Source organism: Ischnura elegans, chromosome 11 (genome assembly GCF_921293095.1).
Source record: "Ischnura elegans chromosome 11, ioIscEleg1.1, whole genome shotgun sequence".
Classification (NCBI taxonomy): domain Eukaryota; kingdom Metazoa; phylum Arthropoda; class Insecta; order Odonata; family Coenagrionidae; genus Ischnura; species Ischnura elegans.
The window spans coordinates 45,163,115-45,188,953 of record NC_060256.1 but is presented as its reverse complement, the minus strand read 5'-3'; the positions used below and the strand labels follow the sequence as shown (position 1 = coordinate 45,188,953).

Sequence of the window (25,839 nt, the reverse complement as noted above, 5' to 3'; positions counted from 1 at the left end):
GCACTACCTGATACCAGGGTACTGTGCTACCTGCTAGCAGCCTGCATTGTAGCGGCGCTCATAGCCTTGCACCAAGGTGGCCTCACACGGTGGAGGCAGGAACCAGAATGATGTCACACGGGCTTTTCCTAGCAGTCATATTTAGACGTCGCATTTTCGCGCGCTTGAAAATTTTCACTTTTCATTTTACGGTGAAAAGTAGATATCGTCATTTTAAAATATAAAAGCGTGAAATAAATACTCCAGGAGTAATAATGTTCCGATTTAGGCAAATTTAAAAAAATAGGAAACCACCCTATTATGATCTATCCACGATGGGCGGAGAAGCGCGTGTAATTCGCTGAATGGCGCAGTGTGCATTTTTATCTAAATGGTGTGGAGACTAATAATACAAGCAATAATGCTGTATTCATCGCGTATTTCGATTGCAACTTTTTGTTTTCATATTTGAATTATATAAATTCAGTGTCTTGGAGTGTGGGTCTTGAAGAATTTTAAATGCAAATTTTTTCCCAACTTTTCCGTATATTTATTAACCTTTATCAGTGCTACCAATGAAAATGAGCACATGATTTTGATACATGAAAGGAATAAAAAGTTATAACAATGTTTTTTCTCCAATGATAAAATAAAAAAGAATTCAGTAGTATATTTATTAAAGAAATGAGGTTGGAATTTTGTCATATCTTTATTTGCAATGAATTTTATCCATTTATTGATGATAACTAAAATAATATTATTAACAATGACCAATTGATTTTGATTAATTAAATATTGATAAATTTTGTTTAAATTGAAGGATATTGACTCTGTCACAAGTAAAAGAGTTTAGACATCGAGTATTATCAAGTATAAACAAGGATTTAGCAACTAATTTCTGTTGAGGGTTGGAAAATTTAATGGGTAATTATTAAAGTAATACATCTATTATGCATATATATTCGTCTGCATATTTAACGCAAAACGCAAGAATTTGAAACACATACGAACAAGAATTTCTTTTTTGCCATATCAGGTGAAAACTACAAAAAAATCAGAAAATAATAATGATATTTAACTCGTGTACCATTTTTATAGTTAATCACGGGAAAATCGAATATATAAATGCCGGAATAGCACTTACTTTGGAAGTCCTTTTTGAAACCGTATAGGTCACCATGATTGTGGATTTCTCGAGCAATTTCACTCTCATCCCTGTAGAGCTTAATCGCTTTCGGTCTCAATGATCCTAACTACCAACGGGAAATTAGAACTAGTTTAACCTCATTAAGGGCACGAGTTTTTCCAGGCAATAAAATCCTGATTCGTAGCCAATGTGGTTATATCGTAATTGACTTTCAATTGGCGCGATTATCGAGCTTTACATTATTCGAGTATGTCACCTCGACATGAGGTGTGAATTTGTCACATTTCTAGCCTGTGGTTTCAGGGTGAGCTCTACCCTCACCTCTTCAAATAAACCTTTGGGTTGAATCACTGATTCAGTGTAGATAACTATAAACACAGCCGTACTTGGTTGGGCAATTTCTTTAAATTTCTTGGTAGACTGCTCATTGAAAAAATATCTGTTGCAACAAAAATTTCCCTTTTCTTCGATGGAATTTGCAAGAGTAATTAATGGGCTCACCTTTAGGAGCCCTTTGTTACTCTGACGAGTAGAAATAACAGTTAATAATGGACTATGACCCTGTAAACGTAGATATATCAATGTTAAACGAACTCTAGTGTTATTATAATTTATTTTAGAATAACACTTTCTCAGCTTCTATCATAGTTAACTCACACCGAAGTTTGGCTTGGATAGGTGAGGGTAGAGCTCAACAAAGCAACGAGCGAGCGAATTCCAAATGTTTGGGCTCTAAGGGGACAGCTCTTTTCCCGGGGCCATCTTTAATTTTTAAAATATTAAAATGCGACCGAAGCGGCAACAGAATACAGCCTCCTATGGGATAGAATTGGGCCTCCTCAATGCAGTCCCCAAGTGCTTTTCCTTCGAGGGAGAACCTTTCCACTTTCCGAAGCCAGACTTGCAAAATATTTGCGTGCAAATGGTCATCTTCCTTCCTCCACCCTATAGCCTCATTTGCCTTTCAGCCTGGTTATTTCGTCTCGCGTCTCTTTCTGGAATTTAACGTGGGTGTCAGGGTGCGTAGGACGACTGTGGAATGGAGTTTTATTATATTTTGGTTCCGTCGCGCCGAGGCAAACGGCAGTTTGACAGTCTTCGAAGATTTAAGGCGAAAGTTCGGATTTCTCCCTTGCAAGGTTTCCAGCTTTCTTTACCTCCTGAAAATCGCTTTTGAGGCCTCGTTGACGAAAGGAAGACGGAAGTCATAAATGTAAATAGTTATTTCGTCGAAAGAGGGCTCTGCATGAGACCCTGTGATTTGTCCACATTTCCTCTCCCACAAATATCACCAATGTGCATCTAGCCTCCAAGCGCTGCATATAGTAAAGCATTGTTTCAAACAACTTTATCTCTACCTTCGCCTAACTATTCGGGAATGAAATCTTCGATGGCGGCGCTGAAGGCGCTCAAGTAATTTGCCAATGAGTCTGACGCGTCGCGTGGCACATGTATATTAACCAGTTCTTTTGTTTATATAGAAAACAAATTATTGTAGAAGAAATACCATTTCAATAGAGGTGATAAACATTTATATGATCTCCTATAAATAAGTGTAACTATCTCAAAATATCACGATCAAATGCACCGAAGTCATTTGTTTCGTGAAGTACATTATTAACAAACATTTTTACATGGAATTATGTCAGCACCTTAAGCATTTTAGGGCGAAAACTGGAGGCCGATATACCGACTCCTTGAGCAGAATATAGATAAAGAATGTAATTGGAGACTTGAAGGCGATGAGGTTATTTGCCAATATGGCCGTTGTTGTCCAAATTGTTTTGTTAATACAACGTTGAATTAATCATAAATAATATTAATAACGTCGAGCTACGGAGAAAAAATAAATAGAAAATGACAGGGAAGTTTTTTCTCGGTTTTGAGGAGATATATCGATACCTATGACGACAAAAAATAACAATAAATATTCGGGAAGTAATAAATAATAGCTTAAATATCCACTACTCGCTCACGGCGATTACTCAGAAGGCTCTTAATGACCATAAATGCATGGCTCGGATAAAAAACACCATTCATAGCAGGGTAGTAAAGAAAAAGTGAAATTCGTTGGTTAGCTTAAGCGCCACTAATCCACAAACCACTGTCGCAGTAAATGATGAATTGTACCGATTCTGAACTGAAAGGCCACTACACTGCAACTGAAAGGCATTATACATAAATATAAATGTATAAAGTATATTAATTACAACTTTATGACAGCTTAATACCAAAGCATAACAAAAGAAATCAGAAAATTCGCAACAGCGCCAATGATTTGTCGCCGTGGTTTACTAAGGTAATAACTAGGTATCCTTGGAGCTCTACTTTCGAATTCGCCAAACCCGTCTTCTCGTTAAGGTTTTAAGATAACTTATCTTTCCTCCCACTCCTCTTAGGAATTATATTTCATGGAATCTATACTTAAAAAAATAATGAAAGTGCGAAGACATTTTTTCAAAAATGTTTAGGATATTTGTTACTCATTTATTTTTGATAATGGTTTCCAACCTCGCAGTTATTTACGTCCAAGTTTCGTTCGTCAAGGACGGAAAGCTTTTCGCCGAAAAGTTTTCTACTTTCTCAAGCACTTCCATTTCATTTAACAGTCCATTTCAGCGTACATAAACCGTACAGCGTACGTACACGCAAATATATTTGTTCAAAAATGGTTAGGATATTTATTGCTCATTTATTTTTTTATAATGGTTTCCAACCTAGCAGTTATTTAAGTCTAAGTTTCGTACGTCAATGGCGGAAAGCTTTTCGCCGAAAAGTTTTCTACTTTCTCAAGCACTTCCATTTCATTTAACAGTCCATTTCAGCGTGCATATATGTATGGAAAGTGTTGTACATGTTCAACCCCGCGGCAATGGGTCTACAGAGGGAGGTGTCACCATCCTTTTTCTGTCTCAGTTTGTCCTTAACCTTCCTTCTTGGTTTCCACACTTTACTCGCTCCCAACTCTCGGGAGACTAATGAACTTAGCTGTTGACACGCCCTCAGGGGGGGAAATACGAAACCAGTGCCAAATACCTGCAGGGGCATTATTTTTAGTTTTTTTTTGTCTTCCTCCTCCTCTCACTGAGTGCGCGGAGAAGGGAAGGGAGGTGGTGGTTGGTGGGAGTCGAGGAGAGGGTGGCGGGCGTTGGAGAAGTTGGAGCAATGCGAAGTGGAGACATAAGCGAAAAGGTTCTTGAGGAGACGCTCTCGAGTCGGTGGTGGCTTGAACGTAAACAAGGATAGGGAGGGGTCGAGTTGGTGTCGAGGAGGGTAGAGGGGCGTTGAGGTTTGTGGTAGGTGACGTTGAGGCTACGTCGAGGTGACGTTCATGTGACGTGGTCGCGTGGCGGAGTTGATCGAGTGCCAGGTCGTGGAGTAAAGGAGGGAGGTACCTACTAAGGGAGTAAATAAAGTTGCATAAAAATACCACGAAGCAGTTATGCCTGAAATTTAAAACTTTCGCCGCCTTTTTATCACGGTTTTCCGCCCGTTTATCAATGTTATGGTATGGTATTTGGAGGAGGCGACCGATAGCTGAGGTCATTTGCGCCATGAGGGAAGGGTGGGTAAGGAAGGGTGGAGAGAAACCCGGTGTCGGCATTAGCCTGCTCTTAACGAAAGGCGCCAAGGGGACCACGGCTTAACGTCCCATCCGACGGACGGAGTGTTGTGCTTGAAATGTCCTCCACACAACACTCAAGCAGGGATCGGGCAGTCTCTGAAAATTCTCTGCCACTGCCAGGATTTGAACCCGGGCCCACCGGGTGGGAAGCCAACATTCTAGCAACCACACCAACCCGATCCCCGTTTATCAATGTTGTAAGGGTTACTCGTGTCTCTGTAATAAAAAATATATTACCGCATTTACGCAACATGTCCACTATTGCTATTCTCTCCTCCCTCTTCATCCCTAATCTCTCTACCCATAGGCTCACAGTTGATTTAAAACTTATTTATAAGATTCTCAATTCCATCATCGACTGCCCTACATTGCTCTCTTTTATCAATTTTAAAGTTCCACCTCACCCTACCCGTTCTCATCCCCTAATCCACATGCCCATTCCTAGACTTTCACTTACCAAACGTTCGTTTTTCTACCGCATTACTTCTATGTTGAACTCACTCTCTCCACACATCGACCCCTTTGCACTTCCACTGAAATCCTTCATAAGCCTTTACCTATCCTATCTTTCACCGAAGTAGGCTGTGCCTGCAGATTATTGTTGTCCTTTTGTTCTGTTAATGTAATTATTGTTTTCTACTTGTTATCTTGCGTCTTCGTCCTCTTATTTATGTATTGTTACCTGGCCACTATAAAATGGCAACTATATGCTGTACGTGGTTCTCTTTCTTTAAAATAAAATAAAATAAAAATGCTTTAAATGCTCTCGATCTGAGACTCTCTCGCACAGCAGTTACATTTTGTAACAACTAGACTACGGCGTAAATTGTTGTAGTTACGTTCTAAAGTCAGTTAAATGCAGCTATAATGATTGTAGCGCCTGCATTTTGGTGACCATTTTTGGAACTCCAGATTTGATTTTATTCATAAATATTACTTACCCGAAATTCTATTCAGATCGTGGTAAAAGAGTAATAAAATTGAATTCTCATAGAGGCCTGACCTATCCTGTAAATTTCAGCGCTCTAGGTTATCGAGAAGTGGTAAAATTTGAGTTGCAAGATTTTCCCGGACCGAAAAACAAGAAAGCGAGTGTAATAAAACGTGGTAAAGTAGCCGACATTTTTCTACCCGACCAGAAATATCATCAGAACGAATGTATCATCATCATTCTTCAACTGTTTTGTATTCCATGGGTAGTAAAATATTCTTATCAAAGTATTCTACCGATTAAAGTCAGTTTGCATGGAATATTTAAGAAGTATTCCGGCAGTTCTTAGAACTTTCTGTCCCAGCCAGTTCTGTCCCCTCATGGACTTCCCTTTTTATTTTATTTTTGGAGAATACGAATTTTTGACCACCTTCGGGGGTAACAAAATTCGGTTTTTCAGCAAAACTGTCGCCAGTTCTTACAATTTTTGCTGAACAAGAACTGGCAGCTTAACAAGAAACGTGATTGATGTAGTGGTTTCCAGCCGGCATTAAATCGAGGTTTGGCTATCAAAATAGGTAGTTACGTGGCTTCTATATTGAAATTTCATTCCCCCTTTATCGTATCCTACCCCAAGAAATACCTCCTGGGGAATTCCAAGCGAGCAGAACCCCTTTTCGCATAACCACCCCCCCCCCCCCTACGAGTATGTTTCACTGCGGTCATTTTTCCCCCAACTACTACCCTCCGCTCGTTCCAACTTCATCCCCCAAAAATTTGTAACTGCACAGTTTCCAGACGCCGTAATCCGAGGGCACAAATCATACCGGACGGGCTTGAGGGTTTGGGGGATGAACGTAGTGGTCGTTATGGCCCGTGGCTTTAGTTTGGGCCTTGGGGGTGTATCGCACATTCCCAAAATCGCAGTCGTCGCAAAAATACAACCACGGGAGGCGCCTGAAATGAATGGAGAGGATGTTCCAAAGAGGGGTTGGAGAAATAATTAAAGGGGGTTGGGAAAAGGAAGTGCGGTAGATGGAATGGAAGGTTATGGGCAAGTGGGGAAGTTGTGAGAAGATTAATGTCAACTTCCGCGATAACCGATGTTTCACTCTGCGTAAGGGATCGTAATACAAGGATGAAACACGACTTTAATACCGTTACTCTATCTACATATATATGCACAAGTAAATACTGCATGCCATCTCAAGTTCGTTTGGCAGTAGTTTAAGTAAAAGAAACATTAAATTTAGACATCATTAGACTTAACAGCTCGAAGTCATTAAAAAAGTTGTATTAATATATTTCAATGTGTAAATAATTCAATTGTTTAAATAATTTGATAGTTTAAATTTATATGCCAAAAATAACAGAAAATTCGGCTTCAGCGGATCAGAAAAATCATATAAGAAACATTTTAGACTAGGAGATAGTTGAAATACTATTGAAATATCGTTCAGAGGATGGAAAATATTCTGAAATTCGCTTGTTCATGCCACTATTGCACGCTTGGTAGTTCGAGATTAATATTTCTCATACTCTCCACGAGTTCATTTTATCGCTTCCGGAACGTCTTTATACGAAATTTCGCGTTCACGAAATAGTTAGTTAACAATTGTCTGGTTACCAGTTATCGCCGTTACGAAATGTCATGGTTACGTTTTACGACAGTCGGTTACAAAATAGCTGTTATCGTATTGATGTGGCACCGCTAGGCAGGGGTTGAGAGTTTACCAGCATGCGGATTCCTACACGCTACACGTGCACTTCATGGGTATGGAGTAAATCTTCTCAGTAAAAAATTCAGGTGATGTAAGACCCCAACATGCATTTATCTTTCCAAGTGGCACAAGATTATAACGTAAACACACTTATGCCGAGAGCTAAAATTGCTAAACGCTTTGCTATTATTTCACATGCATCCATGAAGGATTTGTATCATATTAAGGGACTACCTTGAAGTTACATGAGGCAAAAATACTTCAAAATAATAATATGGAGGAAGGTGAAAATATGCTATTAATCGTCCTGGTGAGTGCAGCGATCTATGTAAAGAATTTCATAACTTTTACCATCTATTATAGTCCGAGGAAAGAATTGTATCTTATATCGTTTGATTACTTGGCCTGAAATGCAGTATTTTAAATCACACGGAAGCATTTGTAGCTCTAAATTTTCTTGACTGCTAGAACTAAATCGAGGGAGGCGTTATATGTAATTGGAGTCTTTCTATAAAATTATAACTCGGTGGTCAAAAGATATCATCCTTGTCTCATAGCGAAAGCGAATACAATTTTATATGCGCGCTACGTTTTTCGTTTTTCATGTCTAAAATGTTCTTCCAAAACTTATTGTAACTTCGTCATCATACATAATTGAAATTTTCAATAATTCAAGGGGCCGTGGGTCGTAATTTTACATAAATTTATTTTTATAAAAATATATTTATATATTGTAATATTAACATACACTTTTCAGTTAGTACTCGTTCCATCTAAACAGTATGTTTCTTCCGTATCTCATCTAGAAGCTTCCTCTCCTCACTTACCATGTCCACTACTTCGTCGTTCTTCCTCCTCTCCGCCTATTTAGCATTCTCCATTCTTCTCCAGACCCTTATTTCGAACGCCTCCAGTATTTTCCTCCCCCGGATAAATTACTTATATTTTTTCTTAAGCCTACCCTTGGATTTATCGGCTGAATCATGAGTGTAATCAGTTGTGCAATTATAAAATAAGAGGTAAAGTGGAATACGAGAATTTATATCAACCCGCGGAGAAAACTCCTGCCGAAGGTACGCTTGTAAATTCGAACCGCTTTGGAACGCTCGAAGGATTCGCCGGCATCAAAAGCTTTTAAGCCATGCGAGGGAAAACAAGGAGACTTCCTTTTATCTACTTCCCGATATCGTGCCTCCGGAATCTGCACCGGAGTCGGGGAGAGTTATTGGTCCCTCCAGCGTTGCGGGCACGCGGCGCGGTATAAAATTAGGCCCTCTCTACCGTTGGAAAGAGGTCGTCGCCTTCGACTGTTCTTTGCGTTTCGGCATCCGAATGGATTCCCTCCCCTTTCAACGGAAGAAAGGAGGGCGATCGCTTATTCTGGAGGGGACCCCGGAATGTTTTGAATTCCTGGACGGTAGCTCGTCACGATCCTAGCGAGTAGAGCGTGCAATGGAGCCACTCATACCCGAAATCGCAAATAATTGAAATGATTCGGTGGATGAATGGAAGCACAGTTAATGGTGAAATAATTGTCCTTATTTAGCCATTCTATCAAAAGTTGAGAACAAAAAAACTTGAACGCCATGACCCCTCTTCGTGAGTTGGTGACGTCATTGGTTCGTTCCAGTTCATTCACTCGTTCTGGTGGAATCGATCGTTGGTAAAAGAATCGGTTGCAGTGTTGAAAACAACAGCGAACCCCTCGAGATCAATGCAAACATAGGAGGAGTGACTCAGAAGCGGTGAACCATTCGAATGGAGTGCGTTACGTCATGAAATATTCTGCATTTCGACATGAATGGATTTACATCTACATAATACCCTGCGAGCCACCTCTACGGTGTTAAGCAGGGTGTAATCAATCACCAGCATGCAGAATACAAAAGGACTCCCACATGCAGATCGCACGGCCATAAAAATGATACACATACTAGCAAATTATACGTTCACATAGGTACATGCAAAGGCAAAAAATTGCCTACTACTTATGAAGGAAATCTGCCTACGAAGCTAGAACATGCAAAACCTGCTGTTAGAAACACTAGGAAAATTCAGGAACATGCTATAAGGAATAAATGAATACGTAATTTAGGTACATTAGAAGTCAACTAACCTATTTCTAAGTATTAGCGCTGTCGTTATAGTCTCTTATCAATCGCGGAAAAAACAGCATTCTGAATCTCTGTCTGTTCTACAGCATTCTTTTCTTATTTACTATTCATTGTATAAACAGAATGCGCCCATCAAATGATGATTATTCTCAACTCTAAGGGCAGAAATTTTTGTTTATTATTAATTATATTCTCTGCATATGTCGTTTATTTCACTCAGGTACCAATGAGTATTATGATATGAAAAGATTGATATAGATTGAAGGAAATGGAGGTTGTACTTACAAGGAGACATCGCCAAAGTGATGTTCGGGATCTGCATGAGGATGTTATTAACTGAAACTATATAGGTAAGGTAGAAAAAGTGTCACAGCTTTCTTCCACATAGGCCCGGGTTCGAGAGATATTCGCTTGTAAAGATTTCGCGCAGCATGACATACCTTGAGTAATCGCTACCTCTTAACTACGGCCGTGTTTTTCTCTCTTATAATTTTTGAAATAACTGTTACATTTTATCCCCATTCGTTTTATTTAGTCACTTCGCGATTTTTTTAAATTTAATATCAATTTATGGATTTTAAACGAAACTCCGATTTGTGCCTTAAAACGGCGATTACTCAAGGGATGTCATGTTGCGCGAAGTCTTTACAAGCGAATATCTCTCGGACCCGGGCCTATGTGGAAGAAGGCCGTGACACTTTTTCTACCATACCTATATAGTTTCAGAAAATAACATCCGTATCCAGATCCTGAACATCACTTTGGCGACGTCTCCTTAGTGGAAACAGTGACGCTAACGTAAATATCCAGTAATATATGATGATTTCAAAGCTATCGAGGAAATTTACGTGAATACAACAGTGGTCAACAATCCTAAGATTGGTTTGACGTAGCTCTCCGCTCAATTCAGCTAATCTTTCAACACCCACGATTTTTTTAATTCCACATCCTTCTTTACTTGTTTCATACATTTCATTCAAGGTCTTCGCATCTCCACCTTCAATTTTTCTAACCTACCGCAGGTACGAAGCGATCTTGCGTTCTATGTTCCTATCCTTAACAATCTATCACATTTGCTCGATGTACCCCCTCCAGTACTCCCCGCCCAGATATCCGAATGGGGGACTAATTTACATCGGGAATATTTTACTCGAGAGAATTCCATCATGTCATGATATAGAGTGCGTGTAGTAGCTGCGACTCCTCGGGATGATAATGCGGTGTTTTCCCTTTGCCTTCCACATCACAGTACTACAGCCATTAAAGTGAATGTTTCCATGCCCGTTGTGAAATGTGTCTCTGTACCGACGAATATGGTCTCCACCTTCACGCATATGAAGAAAAGCTGCTGCCCTCTCCTCCGGGTGATGGGAGGCATAATTGCTGGCGGGCTCCAGTCGCCAAATCACGGAATCTTCACAGGGTTCGGTATAATTTGAATGGCCTTCCTTACCCAAAGATGGACCAATACCCCCTCAGAACGCCGCGGCGTTAAGCATACGATGTAAGCCAATTTTCCGTAGAAGTATATGGAATGCACTCAAAAAAAGAAAGCCTTTCAGCGTACCTCTTGCAGTGCCCAGCGATTGCATAATAAGAGTCATTCGTGGCAATATTTATTAATTTTACTTTCTGGTGATTATTTTCCATCACTATTATATCAATTATCCAGATATAAAAGTGAATGTGGCCATATCGCATCCACACGCTTGCTGCGTCGACGTACTCTCCTCCGCCGCCGGCCAGAACTGGAGTCGGCCGCTCGCTCGAAAAATTTGAAATTCGGGGTTCCGGGTTGGTGCAAGATTTCACTTTAGATTCACAATTTAGAATCTTCATAGAACGATGTGGCATAAGTCACTTGGCGGGAGTATCTACTTTTTCTCTACGTTTATGTAAAAAAATGGCTGAAAACAGGCTCCGCCATTTTGTTATATATCAATGGTTAATGACGATGAAAATCTTTGTAAACCCTTTAAATGGAAGAAAAATAAGTGTTAATTAAGATGGTGAAACATTATTGTCAATAAAACTAATCATAAAACTACTGCGCGAGGATAAAGTTGGCAATTTTCAGAAAAAAAGCGAGGGTGGTCGTGTTTCGCTAAATTTGTTCAACTTTGACCTCAAATATATTGTTGACGTGAAGTCACAGGAAAAAAATAATCTGCCACGTTATGCACAATTTATTTGAAAATATGCATGTAAATGAAATATTCCTAGCTCAAAAAATCGTTTTTACAACGTTTTTGAGGTTTTGGCCAGTTTTTTTTCGATTCTAGCCCACTGTGCACCGTCGCTTTGAGCCTATGACTGCGTACTTGACGAGTGAACTCGCCTATCTCGAAACTAACCTCTATATCTTTAGATCCATTCATCATCCGAAATCCGGTGGATGCGCTTTAAGCTCAGCCGCGAGACGTGAATGCTACCAAATAAATTTCACTTAATATGTAGAGAATATCACTTCCTACAGCGGGAATTAATCTCTCCCGAATGATTTTCCATCCACGATGAATATGAAATGCATGTTAACCTGCACATTATTTTTTTACGTGTTTGAAATGAATCGATGGCTGGAATTTCGGGTTGGTTAACGGTTTATGCAATCTATTTTGAAATATTAAAATTATAGTTTGAAAAAAAGGGGTTTAAATGTGAATGGAAGTGATATTTAGAGTGTTTATCATTTTCATTTTTTCTTCCATTCAATTTTATAATGAATTTGCATACATTTTGAAGGGTGTTGAGGTCCGTGATGGACGTTAATCAATTTCAGGGCTCAATTTTCAACCTGCCCGCTTCTCGCCCAGTCAAATTTCAGTCTCCCTTCTGCATTTCCGAGCCGGCAAACCAGGCCGCCGTATTCACTTAATATGGTATGGCAGCTGTCATCGCTGAGTCTGTGGCCAAAAGAGCTAAATGAATGTATAAGATTTCGGGGTCTCCCCTATATTCTCCTGATTGCGGTTCCTCTGGAAAATTTCCCGCACGCAGGATTGGAAGTTAAAATAAGTATCCGTTCTCAGTGGAACGAAGATATAAATGGTGACCCAAATATGTATGGACTGGTTTTTTTTACGAGGTTTTAAAATGCTAATTTTTTTTACGCCTGCAATATTATGATGGGTATTTTGAGGTTAGAGAATCTAGGTGTCTGCTGTTCCGGAATGTAATTGCCATATTGCATCGTGAAGTTTGATTTAAATTACCACAGTTTACTCTCCGCAGTTATGCCATTACATTATCATGCTTAAAGCATAAAGCACGGAAGCCGAGGTCATATGATGAAAAATGATAATTTTGTATTTGAAAATTCATTTTTTTCTCAAAAAGCAATAGAAAAATCTCCTGTGGTTCAAGGAACTCTTTTTTCTCTCTCAGGAAGCCTCTGAAAATTCAATATCACCGGCTGTAATGCAAGGGGATGAAAAAATATAAATAAAATTATTTTCTGACCCATAAAAAATAGAACTCCGAACACTTTGAATGGCACTCGAGGGATCTAGTTGAGATAATGACGAAAGAGAGTAGCAAGGTGACTAAATTAAAGGAGGCCCAAGAACATGGCGGTTAAGCGTAATATCTGTTGCCGTTTCGGGCGCATATTATTCGGCGGCGCCGCTAGGTAGAGGTATCTCGTTCAGTGTGACTTTCGCAATAAACCGTAGTGGAAGTGGTCTTTTTTAGTTGACTATCGTCTCACATGCGTTAATCGTGTGTTTTATATATTACTGCCGTGTATTTCCTCGTGAAAAATGGGTATAGATTACTGGTACCTCCGCGAGTGGCGATTTTTAAAACTGATTTTAATGCGCACGGAGCGACAACAATGCTGGCGGCAAACTTGAGAATCTGGTGTCTCGTTCAGAGTGACTTTCGCCATTAATCGCAGTTGAAATCTTAGAGTATATAGCTCAAGAGTAGAGTGCTTTAATAACTCTATGATGGAAATGGTCTTTTTCAGTTGACAATCGTCTCGCATGCGTTAAATGGGTGTTTTATATGATTTTATTGGCTCATATACATATTACTGCCGTGTGTTTCCTTGTGAAAAGTGGATATAGATGACTAGTAGCGCCGCGAGTTTTAGCGGCGTACTACGGAATGATGTGGAGAGTAGATAGAATCTAGGGGGAGAAGAAAAAATAATATGACGAAGGAAAAATGAAGTAAACGGTGAGGAAAAACACATTACCTCGTTTATAAATACGTAACGTGATTCCGTTCACGCCGAAGAAACTTTATAAGGACCCTTTCCTCTCAGGATACCGACACTGCAGTTGGGGATAATTAGAAAAAAGACGGAAGGGAGTGAGTGCCCTGTGGATAAGGCCTCTTGTGCACAACTCAGCGAAACCCTTGCGGCTCCCTTGCAGGACAAAAAAGGAGGGGGGGCGGTGCGCTAGTAATCTCTCCCTCACACGGCGAGGGGAGCTTTGGATTACGAGGGAAAATTAAAACACTCCAGCGCATGGAATGAGCGCTTGTAGCGAGAGAGCTCCGTTGTTCCAGGGAGCAAGTCGAAAGCTAGTGCAGGCGAGGAAGACCGAAAAGGGTTTTTCCTTTTCTCTTCCTCGTTTCGGGAACAAAACGCTTCGCGACTCGTGAAACTGGGTAAAGGGTAGGAAATTGGCTCGTGGTTCAATTAAATCTACTGCACGCGCGCTCCGTGTAAGAAAGGAGAAACTTCGTCTCATTTGTATGGAGGGCTCATTTTTGTGATTCCTCACTTTTGCGCACGAGTTGAAGGTCGAAGCTTCGTAATACAGAATGGGAGGTTGAGGTTAGCAGTTTTGTGGAAACTTCACAGTTTAAAAATTTATTTCTCGGCAATTGTTTTGTATCAACCGTGCCATCAAGCAAACTTTTCTCACGCAATGGAAGAAAGTGTTAGTTGAATTCATTTAGTTGAAGAGCACTAATTCTAACTTTCGTTTATAAGCATAACAACGCCTAACAACCGTATAGCCAATTAGTTTTTATCGTTAGAAATTTAATACTTTTTTCGAATCTCAAGCTGTGTTTGTGCAGCAGCTTGGAAACAATAATTTTACTGATAAAAAAGGTACTAGAATCGAATAATTGTGTTGGAAATCGAAAATTTGGATATCTTAAAATCAAGTCATTGAATTTTGTTGAAACTCAAATGCACTAAAAATTTTGAACCCTAAAATTTTCAGTTTATAAGATTCAATCACAATGAGACTGTTTTTATTGTTTTTACTTATCTAGAAGCACTTAATACGGAATGGCTGTTGCTTTATTCCTAAATATGCGACCTTAGCTTTATGTTTAATTTTTTTTCTAGAAGCAATACATGAGAATAGGGAATTTTTATAGAAGAAGTGAGAGATGATACCCTTATCTGCATTCGCTTATACATTCAGTTAAGGTGATAAACCATCAATGGAAGAATTATAATTACATGTTTTAAATGAATATGGACACCAGCGTCGTTGTGTAACACAAAAAAAGGTTTTGGCATCAAAGTAATAACTTTATACATTTTAATATAAGCATGAATATTTTCAATTTTGTATTTTTAACGGATATGTGAAATTTTATGCGCAGAAAGAATAATGCATTACGTTCCAAACTTCTATTTTCATATTTTGTGGCAGCATGTAGAAATTCAACATGTGAAATGCCATGTGGAAATAATAAAAATATGCAATGAGTTGACCTAGCGAGTAACGCCATTAATTTTATTAATTGAGACACCGTTGCTATCCTTAATAATACGAAGAATGAATTTAAAATCTCTGTTTTGTAGTCTATTTTCATTATTTTCTTCTCGTGATTACGTCTACCGTAGTACGACGGCAAACAAAGGATATGTCTTTCATTTATCCGGAGAAAAAATCTTATCCGAATAACTGTATAAATCTATGAATAAATAACGTGTTATACTTTGTGATATATCGTTTTGATTTCGGGATCCAGCATCAGTGTGAAATGTGTATTTCATTAAAATTTCTAAGCATAAAATAAGAAAAAATCATTTCACCCCATCTCTGCTCCATCTTGTTGGACCTCCGTACCTAGGATCTTTAATTACTTCGGTCGTATTTGATGTGTGTCGCCTTTATCACGTTCACTCAGTGGTGGGAGTATGTGCTTTGCAAAGCCCGTAGTTTGTTTTTTTATTTTTATTTTTTTAAATTTGGCAGAGTTCCATTTCACTTGCTGTTCGAGATTGTGTTTGCTTGGCGGGCCGGTAAAATTCGATAATTCGATATTGGAACAAGAGCTGCCGCTTCCTGGTTTCCCACGTGACATTGCGATGGTATGCTGTTTTGGTGCCGATATCGGGTGATAGAATCGAGGTCAGATGTTTTGAAGGGACGTTTTTTTCGTGCATTTAGGACTCAGCCGTGGAAATGCTGAATGCGACCTCTATGGCGACTTTTTTAAGGAAGGGGAGACAAAGGTAATGTTACACGCGTGGTACGCGTTACCTCACCTGTCATTATTGAAAATTCTTCGCTTTGAGCAGATCAGAAGTCAAGCTATCTTAATTTTGAAGTATAATTTGATGCTTTCCCGGCGAATAATGCGTGTAAACTCTTCTCGCGATTCCCAATTGGTTAATTTATCCAAATTAGCCAACATTATAAGCTCCAAGTCAGGGCTCAACCTTATTCAGCAGCCCTGAAGATGAGCCCCGAGTCGGAGCCAGAAACGTTGGCTAATATGTACAACTAACCCGGTGGGAATCCCGAGAAGAGGTTATCCATATCTTAATTTTGTTTCCTGTCGGGTTCTTTTCCATCATCCGTGCAATGCACGAAAGAGTGATAGTTTGAGGAGAAGATTTCCTTTTTTATCTAAAAAAAAGTTAACATATTCTTGTATTTCGATACTTCCACTGCACAAACGCTCAACAATTGTCCACTGAATCAAATCCGCTCTTCCTATAGCCCAACAATACGAATACGCTCAGCTGGCAAAAGCTGGAGCACAAACGCTCACCTCTGAAACTTGAAGAAATGGAGGAGATCGTTTATGCTCAGGCTACAGCCAGCTGAGTGCATTCATATTGTTAGGCTGCTAGATGAGCCGATTTGAGTCAGTGGGGGATTGTTGAGCGTTTGTGCAGTGGAGGTATAGATTTATCAAAGCCGATGAGTTAGCCATAACTTAGTCCCAGTATTCTAAATTTTGCATTCGTCTGAAAGTTTGACTAATTACATATTTTTTTCTCCAGTAAAACTTTCTGAAAACTTAATAACAATCAGGTTAGTTTGAGTTGAGTTGAAAAGAACGGGTACGTTTACATACTTCCCGCGGCGAATGTTTACACGGGGTGGCGCATTCTTATTTAGCATATGTAACTTTGAAATTTCTTCATACATATTGGTATTAATTTTCAAATAAAAATGTGGATTATTGATAATATTCTTTGAGATTGTACATTTTTATGAATCGCACAATTTTGATCTGCGAATGGTGTGGAGAAACATGATACGTTTTCCCGTGTAACTCAGTGAAAATCTTTGATATTTAACATAATGAATGTATTTGCCTTTTTCAATACTACTTTAATACCACCAACCCAGGTTTCGGCACATAATGTGCCTAATGTGTAAAAATGCAGAGAACTTAAGACACCTATACACGTGTGCATTATTTTTAGGCCTACACAAGAGGTCAATTATTACAAGGAAGATAAAAAATCATTTAACAGTTAACATAGCAGTTAGAAATTTTAAAAATTATTGAAAGTCAGGACATTACTCTCATAAATGAATATCTCTGCCCATCCTTTTCCCCTATTCTGGCGTCCGTTTAAAAATTCATCAAGTGACTAGATAACAATAATAAGATAAACAAATCAATATTTGCACAGATGATGATAATTCATTGAAACCCGGGTTGCGCTCTGATATAAAAAATAAGTGGTATAAGTAATTATGTATATCCAGGAAAACTTATAGTGGAATACCACAAAGTAAAGCAAGAGTTAGTGAATTTTATTACAAGGAAGTTTGTCAGAAACTAAGGCCCTTAAAATTTTGTAATCTTCCTCATCATTCTTAGATGTTTTAATCTCCCTAACTTTTTAATCTTTCTAACAAACCTAAGGTTGGTTTGAAGCAGCTCTCTATTAGTCTCTCCTATCCAGTAGCCTTTTCATTGCTACGTATTTCTCCTCTTTTACATCCTTTGTAACCTGTCCTATCTAGTTCAATCTAGGCCGTCCCTTGACCTTCCACATGTCCTTCTACAATTATTTTCATCAGGTCCTCATGTCTTAGAATGTAGCCAACTAAGGTGCTAAGCTAATCCCACTCTTCTTAGCATTTCTTCATTACTTTCACGGTCGATCCATTTTATCTTCATCATCCTTCTGTAGCACCACATTTTGAATGCTCCCATTCTTGACTTCCCTGCTGCTGTCAACGTTCAAGCCTCGCATCCATAGAGAAACACATTCCATGTGTAGCATCAGAAGAATTGTTTCCTTACTTCTATGCTTGTTTTCTCAGCTGTAAGCAGTAATCTAATCTTCCTAAATAATATGGTTGTCAATAAGAAAAGTGCTTTTTCTATAAGTTGGTGGAATGTAATAGTGCAATGCTGGGGATGTCGTTTTTTTCGCGGAAGGGGCCGTTTCTTCTCCCAATAAGCGGTTATTTGGAACCCCACCACGGTCCTTTGTGATTATTTCCATTTAATTTCAAACGCCATCTGCGCAGCACATGGATCATTATTGATGGTGCCATATGGCGAGGGATATCGTGGGAGCTGTGCGATCGTGGCTATTTACCACGCATAATCGCGCATCCCTACCGATATCTGCGAGCGTATTTAACCCTAATACGGGCAAGGTGAGTCTCTTGGACTCAACGCAACACATTTTTGAGAATTTTATCATGCTATTGAAATGTCAGCATGTTGTAAATTTTTTACTTCTTCTGATTGTATATTTCCTATAGATTAGAGTAATTCAAACTTCTTTTGGAATGAAATTAACATAGATATAATTTTTTTCCCTGAATTCCCACAAATCCGAGCAAGGTGAGTCTGTTTTCACGAAATGTAAAAAGTAATGTGCATTTTACAAATATTTGGTTCAAATTGCCAAAATAATGTAAAATTATCACCATGTACATGTAACGATAAATATTTTGCGTTTTTATGTTGTGAAAACAGAAAGAATTAGTCTAAAGAGTCTACTGTACTCGCTGTTTGAGTATGTATGAATTTTATAAGTAAAGTAAAACTTTTGTTATACAAAAAATAATCAATTTTATGTTAATTGATTCTATAGTGCACAATATTTACTAATTGATGTGAAAAGAAATATTTTGTCACTGTTTAATACTTTAAATTAAAAGCATAAGTTAAAAGAGTCCATTGGACTCACCTTGCCCGATTACGTCAGAAAAATATGTTGCCCGTATTAGGGTTAAGAGGAAAAATCAATGGATTTAAAAATTTTTTGATCGTAATAATTGTCGCAGTTTAGATAATTTTTTAAGAAGAAAATTAATCTTCTCGCGTCAGGAAATATGCACTCAATATTTATGATTTTAAATTTTTAGCCCGAGTGTGATATCTACGTTTTAAGTAACTGATTGGTAGTGAAATTATCTTTACGAATTCTTCTGAAAAAGTATTTAAAAAAATTAAAATTTCAAAAAAATACGCAAAAAAATTATTTAAATTTCATTCTCTTCTAATATTGACCAACCGCTTGAGTATTTCCTTTATTTATTTACTCACTGTACTTTATTGGATGACTTGATGATTTATCTTCTGGTATCATCCACTGGCTGATAAAATGCCTGTGATTGTGGTCTTATACTGGAGAAAAGAAGACTTATAATAATGGGTGTTATCGTTGGAATGCATTGTTCTCAGTGAAGTGTTAATATATGCAGAGATTAGATTAAAGAGTGCTGTATTATTTCTATCCATCTAATATTATTGTTATCTTTATCTAATATTATTTCACGCCTTATTTTGCACGCAAAGCTAAGGATCCCTCAGGACAATTGTGTGAAACATTTTGTGGACTGATATCATGTTTAGTATAGGAATTATATCTCTACTTTGGTTACTTTGATGATGGGAGAAAGCATTTCATCGTCGATGTCTTATTAATTTATTTTGCTAAAAACTGTGATAAACTTCCTTATTCTATGATACACAATCCATAAAGTACAAGTGTGAAGCTTTTTCTCGGATTTATTCAAGAGCTATTGCAACTACAGCTTTCTTTTCAACCTTGTAGTTTCCCATTGGTGTCAATACAGGTTAGTATAGGGTAAGACAGTTAGAATAGGCTAGGAACTAGAACCCAGTCAGGCTACAGCGCGGGTGTATTTTAGAGTCCCCTTAGAGCAATGGGACTGGAACTAGGGAAAGTCATCGTGTTTATGTCAGGTCCAATAGCCTTCTCTTAATTTGACTCACATCGTGACTCATGGTTTTTAAGAGGATGGTTCCATAATTTGTCTTCTTATATAATCCCCTGACTAATAAAATTGATGTGGCTTTGGTCTCATTATGAAGAAAAATGGACGTAAGATGATGGAAGCTATCGCTCAAAGAATTGTTTATCTTCACGTTGGTATTTGGTAAATACCACCGTTAGGCGACAGGCTTAAACGACTTTCTGGCACAAATGACTAGAGAAAACTCAAGGGTATTATTCAATTGCGTTTTTTTACGGAGTTTAAGAGTGATTTCTTGAGTTCAATCAAATAAATTCATTTATAGTATTTCCTGAGATTGGTTTACCGCAGCCCTCAATTCATCCCTATCCCTATGCTTATCTTCCCCGTATCTTCCTTGATCTGGCCTAGATATATGTCCCCTGGTCTTCCGCAGGGAACTTCTTCAATTTTTCCTTTCATTATATGTCACGCAGATACAGCTTCTAGATGAGATACGAAGGAGACATAAGGTATTGATGGAGCGAGTACTGAACGGAGATGGGATGTTTGAAGACAGTGTTAGAGGGTATAATGTCAGGTAAACAAGGAAGATGAATAAAAAGAATAGGGCGTTTAGATAGAATGAAAGGGGGTAGGCCTTATTGTGAATTTAAGAAGGAAGTGCTTGAAAGAAAGGGAGGCTCCAAGAATGCTTCTAAAGTACTCCATGGAAACCCACCTCAATCGGTAGAATACTTTAATCATAATACTCTTTTGAAAGCAGTTGATATATAATGCATTATTTGTTCAATCAAAGAGTTATTATTTGAAATCTTCGTATATGAGATATACGTATATTGAACCATTGCCCTTGTTAAATCGTAGCACTGCAGCACTAAAGTCCCAAAAACTGTTCTACTCTCATCCCATACCCTTCTCTAGAAATAAAACTATCCTGATATGCTTTAGACTTAAAAGCCAATTGATTTAAACCCACATAAAATAAACAATTTGTGGATGGCCTGAAGCGGGGAACTATTTTAATAATGCAAGGATATACATGTGCATCCACATAATATACTTTGAGCCAACTCTATAGGGTGTTTGACAGGGGGCATGATCAGTCACCAGCATGCAGCATGCAAGAGGATTCCCGCAAGCACACCAAATGGTCGAAGAAATGTTGCTCATACTAACGCATTTTACTTACACACAGCATGCGAAGGCAAAACTTGTCAACTGCTTGTGAAGCTTTTATATAAATCATACTCTGAGTGCGTGCGTAGAATCAATTCTTCTACATAGGATTTCGTTTCTCACCAAAACCGTCCAATTTGTACAAAATGCTCGTTTTAACTTAAAAATAGGTGAAAATCCACGTACACTTGACACTCCTATACGACATTCAGGCCCAAATAATAGGAGAAAATTCAAGGCGATTCCTCTGTTGGGTTCTGTTTTTGGATATTTCGACCGCTCCTAGCCACGAATTAGTATGTCAAAAAATCATTCCTTGCAGGCGTATCTTGAATTACTAGTCCACAAAATCGTATGCGTACAATTCTAGCCATATAACCGTATCTGAAATTTTGTCTATAACATCGTATGCCAGAATACCAATCGACAAAGCTGAATCTCGAAAAATCAGCCCAGATAGACGTGTTTTGGCCAACAATTTATGATTCTTTTTAGGATCTCGATTTCCATCATCTTTTTAAATTGCATATATTTATGAAAAAACAACATCTACATAAAACATTAATAAAACATATTATTTATTAATCATTAAAATAAATTAATTTTGAAAAATATTTGCACCCTAAAATGAATGGAAATTGAGTTCACAACACGGAAATTAAATTATTGACCAAGGTACGTGAACTAAGATTCATGGACTGGTATTCTGGCATACGCTTTTGCGAACAGAATTACAGACACTATTATATGGCTCATGTTTTACACATTAGAAATCATGCAATAGGAATTAAAGATGCGCCTAAATGGAATGATTTTTTAAGGTATTACTTTGCGGCTATTGGAGCGGTCGATTTTTTTAATTTGTTTCCACGTCACCAAAAACAGCTCTATACGGCCTTTTACATCGGGGTTATTAATATTTTAAAAATGTAATGAACAAAAAACCATGCCCTGGGTGGGGGTAACTTACACATGCGGAAATCGAACCCGCGGCATCCTGTGTGGCAGGCAAGGACTTTACCCCGCCGCTACGGAGGCCGGCAAATAATGTGTATCCCTAATTTCTGGTCGCGCACTTAACCGGAATCCATGTACTCCGAAACTTAAGCTCTTTCATAAATCATAATCAGCGTCATTGTTTGTTACTTTGAGTGAGATCGCACATGGATCAAAGCGAGGATTTCTCTTAAAGTTGAATATCCTCTACGGTTGCCGTATTTACCGCGCCATAATCGTTTCGGACCATGTGTTCTGAGGACGGTCGCTGGTGGAACCGCAGAGCGGTCGTTGATATAGGTGTGTAGATAGCTGTCGAACCCAATTTACTTGGCAACTTGCAATGATGGATGGACAATTTTATTTGGAGATACGTGCGATCTCAAGAAGATAGATTGCAATCGCTAACCGTTACGGATTTTTCAAGAATGGATAAGCCGTTGCATCTATTTCAATTTCACGTCGAATGATCATTGACGCTGAATTTATTTACTAGTATAGTTGGAATAATAATTTGTAATTGTGATGAATGTGGTCATCACTTACGTGAATGCGATATGCTGCGGGCTTCGTCAACATGTTGATTTTCACGATTGATACGTCCTCTCAATACTGAAATTTTTGTCTTCGGGAAAGAAATAAGTTTTTCATTTTTATTGATTCTAATGAAAGAAAATGTTATTACTATCAGACAAGTATTTAAAATAGCTGCTTCTTGTATGGTAAGGGAAAATTTTTTTCGGTTATCCGAGAGGGATTCTTGAGACTTTGATGCATTGAGTGAGGCACTACACCTGTGGCAGAATAATATAGTATTACATTATTATTATTAACATATTATTATATTCAAATATAGCGCTTGTATCACGATAGGTGCAGTTCCCGATCGCCTAATGCAAAGAGGTATGTATATATGCAGGGGTATACTTTGGAAGGAAGTGGCTGCAGCGACGGCTTGGAATGGAAGTGTGTTCTCCGAGGTTATGAGAGGAGGCAGGAATGGGGAGGATATGGCATGGCGAGGTTAGGGTTTTCCTTTTTCCGTTGCGGGGTGGATTTAGTGAAGGGAGGAAGGAGGGGGGTGACGAGGGAGGAAGTGAAGAATCGAGGCTATTTTGGAGGGTTGGGGCTCAATGGAAAAATAGTGGGGGAGGAGCCCAGCCCTTGTACGTGGAGATGCATGAAATGGAAGGTCTAATGGAATACGTGGGGAGGGGAGGAGAAGATAGGGGAGATGGTTTCTGGGCGGGTCGTGGCCTGAGGAATAAGCTAGGAGGACTCTCACTCTTCGTAGAAAAAATTGGTCTAGGAAAAGTGGAGCTCGACGAAGGTGGATGAAGTATGTACACGAATGGCTCATACCAACTTTCCTCTTTCAGTTTCCTTTACCTATCCTAGTCTGAACGTTTAAAATCATTCACGAATATTGAAGTAAAGATTTCTTGGGTTTTGCACCGCGTCAGGTCCTCTATATCTCCTTCCTACGTTTCGAAGACGATGGGTGGTGCTTATTGTGGACGGAGAGGAGGTGGAACGACGAAGTGGTGGGTGAGGAAAGGCAGCTTTAAATTAGATACGGAGGAGACAGAAGGTATGGATGGAGCGAGTACTTAGCGGGGAAGGAATATTGAAAACAGTGTTAGAGGGTATAATGTTAGGTAAACGAGGGAGAGGAAGGAAAAGAATAGGGTGTTTAAATAGAATGAAAGGGAGTAGGCCTTATTGTGAATTTAAGAAGTAAGTACTAGAAAGAAAGGGAGGCTCAAAGAATGTTTCTAAAGTACCCTATGGAAACCTACCTCAATCGGTTGAATACTTTAATAATAATACTCTATTGGAAGTAGTTGACATATTATGTAATTTATGTTCAATGAAAGAGTTATTATTTGAAATCTTCGTATATGAGATATATATTGAACCGTTGCCCTTGTTAAATCGCAGCACCTTGTCATGTCGAGCTCAAATCGATGTTGGACCCGATACTAGCTCTATGCCTGTCGATCCAGCCCTGACGTTGGACTCAAAGCCCTGACGTTCAAAGGGTTAATATCAATGGCAAAGCATTCGTATAAAGGAGCTTTGTGTAAAAGTGCCACAAGGTACATTTTGAGATTAAATCTATATATTTTTCCGGAGTGAAACATACTCCATTTAAAATTCAAAAACAAAACAAAAGTAATACCTAAGCAGTCATTGCTTAAAACTTAATCAAATTTCTTAAAGTTTATTTATATCACCGGAAAACGTAACCTAACCTTGACTTGTTACTATTTCGGCAATTTGGTCATGGTTTGCTCCTATTTCCACACCCCTTATAAATTGCTAACTTAGCCCGTAGATAAGCCTACAGGTCAGCCAAATTCTGCACCAATGAACTTGTCTTTTCCTTATTCGCATATTCTGAACGCAAACAAAACAGCAATATGAGGTCGAAAGTTAATGCGTAGAAATTCGTCTGATAGCACAATTTATAAGGCGGAAAACAAGGCAATGCGTTCGTATATTAGCTTATTGTCAACCGTGTTTGAATAAGATTAATCTTAATTCCTCGAAATAGTAACAGGTACCACCCAGAACGTCTTTCACAGCTACCAGAACAAAAACAGACCAATGATGAAGCCTCGAGCAACCATTTACCGCAAGAAACTGAATTCGCAGTGATGAATAATGCTGTTGGTCTATGTTTGGGCATGTAAAAGGAAGCGGTATCTTGTTTCATTCTAGAAAATCCCAATTTTCTGGGTAGTTGAAGGGCAATGAGGATTGAATATATAACCAATAGATGGCGTATTTATATCACAGGAAGGAAAATGCGCAGGTATTTTTGTGACCTGAAATTTGCTTCAGTGTTTTTTTTATTTATTATTCTTGTTTATTTTTAATTCTGTTTTCATTATCTTTGCGAGAATTATGTGTCACCCCAAATACTAGTTAGTATTAGCTTTCATGGGTAAGGAGGAAGGAGAGTCTTTGGACTTACTTTTATATTTTCTCTAGCCACAACTTACACCTATTTTTTGCTTTTAGCACTATAATAAATATGAGCATGAAACCTAAGCAAACATGCGCTACAAATATTAATATGAAATGTACCTACGCAAACATAAGTAAAAAATTTATTTCTAAAATTCAATATGTGAGACCTGGGTGGTCACCCTTTTATTTAAGGTACCAACTAATTTGAACTTAATATTTCGAGGATAGTATGCACGCAATTATTCTTTCACTGCAGCCATAGCAACGCAATTTATCCTATTTTATAGGATTTCGCATGCGATCAAAACGTAAATCGTTTGTTATTTGACAGTACTGTGGAATATTGTTTTTTCATTATTGTGTACGTTTTATTTACTATTTCTTAATTGCTTTCTTTACCGTTATGTATACTTTATAATTGGCCTTGTGCTGTTGAATAGTTGCATTAAATAATTAAGTTGTAAGAGTTTCACAACAGCTCAAGTTTGTGAGAAGTGAACAACATTATTCTGGGCCTAGTAATGTGTAAAAATCCGGGATAAAAAATTTTTACCCCAGGGGGGACTCGAACCCCCAATCCCCGGTTTAGGAGACCGATGCCTTATCCATTAGGCCACTGGGGCTTGAGTGGTGACGCGCGCCAAAGCGTAATCCATTTGGCTTATCTAGTTTTTCTCGGAAAAGTTTTCCGTGGAGTGCTTGTTGCGGATCATCAGGATGAAAATGTTGAGCCTTATAAAATACTTCACTCTTGTGACGATTTGT

The 25,839-nt window shown here is 38.5% G+C and overlaps 1 protein-coding gene and 1 non-coding gene across 2 annotated transcripts in view; one reads left to right on the top strand and one right to left on the bottom strand.

Annotated features, from left to right (window-relative positions):
- LOC124167628 (facilitated trehalose transporter Tret1-2 homolog) overlaps positions 1-25,839 on the top strand; it is a 551,764-nt gene that overhangs the window by 94,233 nt on the left and 431,692 nt on the right. The window lies entirely within an intron of this gene.
- On the bottom strand, positions 25,625-25,697 carry Trnar-ccu. Its single transcript has one exon. It is a non-coding gene; the product is annotated as a tRNA-Arg (tRNA).